The sequence below is a fragment of the Glycine max genome, chromosome 3 (genome assembly GCF_000004515.6).
Source record: "Glycine max cultivar Williams 82 chromosome 3, Glycine_max_v4.0, whole genome shotgun sequence".
Taxonomy (NCBI): Eukaryota; Viridiplantae; Streptophyta; class Magnoliopsida; order Fabales; family Fabaceae; genus Glycine; species Glycine max.
This window is the reverse complement of record NC_016090.4, coordinates 26,969,694-26,975,693: the sequence shown is the minus strand read 5'-3', so window position 1 is coordinate 26,975,693 and position 6,000 is coordinate 26,969,694.

The following is a 6,000-nucleotide window of genomic DNA, read 5'->3' as shown; positions in this document are numbered from 1 at the left end:
CTGGCCATGACTAATTTTGCACGTTGTTTCCAAATCATCATTGTTACGCGTGCCTTGTGGAAATGATATGGAAGTTTAACCCGAAACCGACACCCTGACACATGAATTTGTCTTGCCCCAAATATCCAAATCGGGCACACACGATGAAAAGACCATGTTGAGACACAACCTTAAGCTACTTTGAACCTTGGCCTATGAAGAGAATCCTCGCCCTTTCCCCCGAAGAGAAAGACACAGAATCCCCTCAAGGGAGAGTGAATAACGAATGCTAAAACCCGAATTCCCAAAGAAAGAAAAGAAAAGGAAGAAATGAAAAGAGAGGAAAAGAAGAATTGCCGATCAAAGATCGGAAGAAAGTAAAAAGGAAAAGGTCGGAGGAAAACAGAATAATTCCCGATCAATAATGGAAAGCAAGAAAGAGAACAAGAGATCTTCAGACCAGATAAATTTTCGGCAAGGTAAATAACCGTTGGCAAAGAGAAAACCCATCTTTTAAGTGGTTCTTCCTTTGGGATTGCTATTCGAAGTCGCTCTCGACTGGCGATATCCCGCCCCACATAAACAAAGAGGAAAAGATCGAAACACCCAGCTTCCTCTCCAAAAACACTACCCTCGAGAAAATCCTATTGATCCGTGATCGTGCGTGTGATCTTTTGGTTCGATAGGAAATCATGTGCAAAATAAAGTCATGTGCAGCTATGGTTTGGAATTAAGGTAAAACACTTGCATGTGTGAGTTTTTATACACTATGAGTGATTTTATTCCCAGTTTCAGTTTGACCCGACGTTTCCCCTGAATGTTCATAAAAGCTAAATGTTGACATCCTACCCTTCATTTTCGGTTACAAGGAAAATTACTTTTGGCATGGGTGTATTGTTTCTCTAAGATATGGTGCTCTCGTGAATGATTTATTTTTCCTTGCTAAAGCATGTTCGCCTTTTTAGGTGAAAAAACCCGGTGGATCATTCGGTCCTGCCAACAAATTTTATCCGGAGCCCCATGAATTGATTGTCATTCATGCATCCTCCACTATCGAGTCTGGAGCCCCGCGAATTGATTGCCTAGCGCTGTTCACCTATCCTCCACCCTTAAATTTTATCCGGAGCCCCATGAATTGATTGTCATTCATGCATCCTCCACCATCGAGTCTGGAGCCCCGCGAATTGATTGCCTAGCGCTGTTCGTCTATCCTCCACCCTCAAATTTTATCCGGAGTCTCATGAATTGATTCTCATTCATGCATCCTCCACCATCGAGTCTGGAGCCCTGCGAATTGATTGCCTAGCGCTGTTCGTCTATCCTCCACCCTCAAATCTTATTCGGGACCCATGAGTTGATTGCCTAGCGCTATTCATGTGTCCTCCGTTATCAAGCGCGGAGCCTCCGGTGACTGGGAAATATGGTTTTTTGTTATTTTCCCGATCGGTTCCTTCGCCAAACATGTGTATATGTGTATATTATGTTATTGGTGTTTTTTGTTGTTTGTGTTTGTTTTGTGTTGTGCGGAGAAAGAAGAAAGAGAGACGGAAGTCGTCATAGACTAATCACGGAAAGGGCGAAGATGGACGAAATCAGTGTTTTATCTTTGCTTTCCTCTTATCTCCGATAAAAGGTAAGTAAAGAGGGGCAACTGTCATACCCTAATTTCGCCCAGGGACCATTGTTTGATGGCATGCAACCTTTGTTGACCGCTTCGAGGTACTTGGCACCCTTTGTTGCACAATACGTGAAGTTCCGAGACATGCCAGAAATCAAAATGAAGCATTGTTACGCAATCCGTGAAATTCCGTAACATGCCGGAAATCAAAAGGAAGTGTTGTTACGCAATCCGTGAGTTTCCGTAACATTCCGAAAGCTAAAAAAGGAGTAATTACATGACCCGTAAGGTTCCGTAACCTTACGGAAAGAAAACAAGTATTGTTACGAAATTCGTAAAGTTTCGTAACGTTACGGAAAAAAGAATCACAAAAAAGAAGCAAAAGGGGGGTGTATTTAGTAAAAAAGGGGTGCAAATAGCAACCAGGCCCACTTGGGCCTTCCAGATTATTCCTCCAGAAGGCGGTTGCTTCTGGAGGAAGCAACCTGGCTCACCTAGGCGAGCTGGGTGGTAAACTCCTCCCCTATTCTCCTATAAATAGAGGGAGGATTGAAGAAGGAAAGGGTTCAGCCCTCTTGGCACTTCGTAATCACTTAAAATTAGTGAGGAAAATTGTTTCCGTGAAGAAAATCCAAGCCGAGGCGCTTCCGTAACGTTTCCGTGGGTGATTTGGCGAAGATTTTCAATCGTTCTTCATCGTTCATCGTTTGTTCTTCGTCGTTCTTCGGTCTTCAACCGGTAAGTTCCCGAAATCGAACTTTTCAATTCATTCTATGTACCCTTGGTTGTCCCCATTTGTTTTGTGTACTTTTATTTTCGTTTCATTTACTTTCTGTACCCCCTTTTGACGTGCTTCAGTCATTTACTTAAGTCATTTTCTCGCCTAATCAAAAAATAAAATAAATTTCCACCGATCATTTGATTTGTAATATCCGTTAATTTCTATTAAAGTAAAATCCGACCGTTCGGTCATGCCGTAACCACGTTGGAAACCAAAAAGAGGTAAAATAATAATATAATAATCAAAAAATATTTTTTAGTAAAATAAAGCAAAAAAATCAATCGGACGTTTCTCTTTCTTAATTGACTTGACTAATAACTAAAGTGAAACTAAGGCTAAAATCAACTTGCAAAGTCAAGCTCGTCCGCACAAAATCACTAAAAAGGATTTTAAGGTTCGATACCTCAGTTTTTCTCACCAAGTAAAAATGGATCATTTTAAGGTCCAACGCCTTAAAAGGACCACCTTCCAAGTAAAAAGAATCGCTTGATTCCCCCTTAAGAAAGAACTACGTAGGTCTGATTTCCTCTTCGATGGAGGATACGTAGGAGCAAGAGCCCCTCTTTTGTAGACCTCAAAAATAAATAAAAAAAAAGAAATAAAAGGTTTAAATACATAATTTCACACAATCCTAATTTAAGGTTGTTGTCCTTTGGGACAAACGTGAGAGGTGCTAATACCTTCCTCAAACGTAAATGCAACTCCCGAATCTGGAATATTCTTTATGACCGGTTTCCTTCGGTTTTTCCGAAGTTTTCCACAAATAAACGTTGGTGGCGACTCCGTGCATTTTCCTCCTTTGGAAGACACACCCGTGAGCCCTCTGATCGAGGCCGTACCCGAATCAAATAAACATGAAAATGCAGTAACTAGGAAGTGATCCTAGGTCGTTTCCCAACGAGCAGTGACAAACCAAATGTTCATAATATACTTGCAGTAACAGTAACCATTGGGGGGGGGGTTGTTTGTTTTGTGATTAAAGAGTAGAATAAGTAAACTGGAATACGAAATTACTAATATTAAAAACGGGTTGTTTCCTTTGATTCAGAAGCCATTCTCTTATCCTGGGTTATGGAGAATTCGTCCCAAACAGTCAACCACTTAATCCAACCCTATTTCAATTTACTAAGAGAAAATCAACTTAGGGTTGTCAATACGTGATGAGGCACCACATACACCAGTTAGCCCTTCGTCCATTAAGCATGAACGCAAGTTAGGCTCAGAGGCAATTAATCGAACACGAAGCGTGCACTGATTAATATTCACGAATTTGGGATAACTGGTGAAGGGAAAACTGCTAGGGAACCACATTACAAGCGAAACCTCAAAGAGAGTTGGGCTTCGTCCTCAAAAGGAAACAACACCAGAAAATCTAGCCTTCCATGGATTCAAACAGAAAACGCAAATGAAACATGAAACATAAACGTAAATGAACAAAAACGTAAATGAACAGAAACGTAGATGAAACAGAAACGTAAATGAGAGTAGAAGAAGAAGCAAGAACGAAATTGTAATTACAAACAGAAAACGTAAAATTGCATTACGTGAACAGTAGCATTAAGCAGAAAAACGAAAACCCTAAAACAAAAGCTCTGAATAATGAATAGCATAACAGAATGCCTTGCACGAATCCCAAGGCTGCTATTTAAAAAGAGTCACTCAAAGTCACTGGGCCCTATTACAATACTCTGGCCCAAAACGAAATAAACACTGAACAACATAAAATAAAATTGCGAAATTTCCTAATTAACTAAGGTAAGCGCTGCTTAATTTGCCCCCTTCAAGTCCATAACCAAAATCCGGATTAAGCCCAATGTTTCATTAATTCCTGAAATTAGATAAAAGACATCAAATTAGCTAAATGAGCCCAAATAATAAAACTGCCTGATTAATTGACAATTAAGACCAATCAGTAATTAAAATGGTGCAAAAAGGGTTTAGAAAATAGAAGAAAATGATGGCACATCAAAACCCCCCATACTTAGCCTTTTGCACTCCTGGGCAAAATGAAACAAAGAACAAAATCCAAGGTATCAAAGAGGGACAAACAAAAACATTCACATATTTCTCAATGAACATCAAGGAATGAAAGTAATGAGTAACATCTAACATAAGGAGATCTGAAAAGTTAAGACATTCATGAAAATCATCCAAGCAACCCAATCATGGCAAAATAGTTAATCAGCTCAAGAATGAAAAGTGATAAAGCCTCACAAGATATACACTCTGTCTCTCAAGTGTCTAGGCTACTATTTACCCTCAAAGCACCCATGAAAACAAACACTACATAAACTTGGCAAGATTCTAAAATTGACAATCAACCCATAAACACAAGCACATGAGGATCAAAAGGTATTTTAAGGTTGTAATGGGGCCAAGGACAAGGTATGGAAAAATATGGAATAAGAGGCTAAATCCCAAAGGAATAGAGGAGCAATGGGGAATAAGTGCATAATAAGAAAAAATAAGAAAATAAAAAGAAGATAAAATTTAAACATAAAGAGTAGAACCAAGAGTCTCATCATTCTTTTGCCATTTAAGATCTTATTCACTCAACTTTATTGCTTTTCTTTTTCATTTTCGAATTTTTTTTTACTCTATAGCCTTTGAGAAACAACATTTCATTCAGCATGTCCAACATTTAACCAATATACAATGTACATCAAGTATGGCCCAAAATACATCATGAAGCCTAGCCAACAAAACAAGTTATCCAATGAAACAAAAACCCCCCACACTTATTCCCAAAACAATTCTAAAGCTCCAAAATTCCTTAAGGATATGGTGATATCATGGTTTTTCATTTAAGGCTTGTAGTGAGCTTCAAAACAAGGAAAGGGAAACAAGGCTCAAAAGGGCTATCAAAGGAATTAATTCAAGGTAAGTCCATTTGGCTAGAAGCGTATAAGAACAAAATTGCCTCAATCATTTCCAAATATGCATGTGAATTAGGAAGCATCAACAAGAATCAAGCCAAGGCTATTATGCAAGCAATCAATGGGACAAAACACACCAAATGATTATGATGATGGATGGCTCAAATTCTCACAAAGGTAAACTCATCACTTTCAAATTGAGCTTTCAAAACTATCATGAAATGTAGAGAAGAATCAAGGATTTCAAGTCACAAAATGTCAAGAACTTTTATTTTCAAAACAATTACCCATTTCTTGAACATATCCTATAATTCAAAGAAAAACATGCAAAGTCGTACATGCACACAAAATTAACCCAAAATATTAAACTAACAATCCAACGAAACTAACAACATTAACAAATTAACAAAACCAACAAAACTAGCAAAACCAAAGAACACTCCCCCCCCCCCCCCCCATACTTAAACAACACATTGTCCTCAATGTATCACAATTAAAAGATTAAAAACAATTAAATCATCAAATAGAATCGGACAAGTGTAGTAAAAGCAAAGAAGGAGATAGGAAAAGAAAAACTCCCTAAGTCATGGTGGAGGAAGAGTAGGGTGGAGTAAGGAAGTCTCTTCCACCACTACGTCCACTAGAGAAGGGTTCGTGAGGAATGGCTTAAGTCGATGTCCGTTGACCTTGAAGCTCTTGTTTGTGGAGTCACTTTTGATCTCAACTGTACCATAAGGAAAAACATT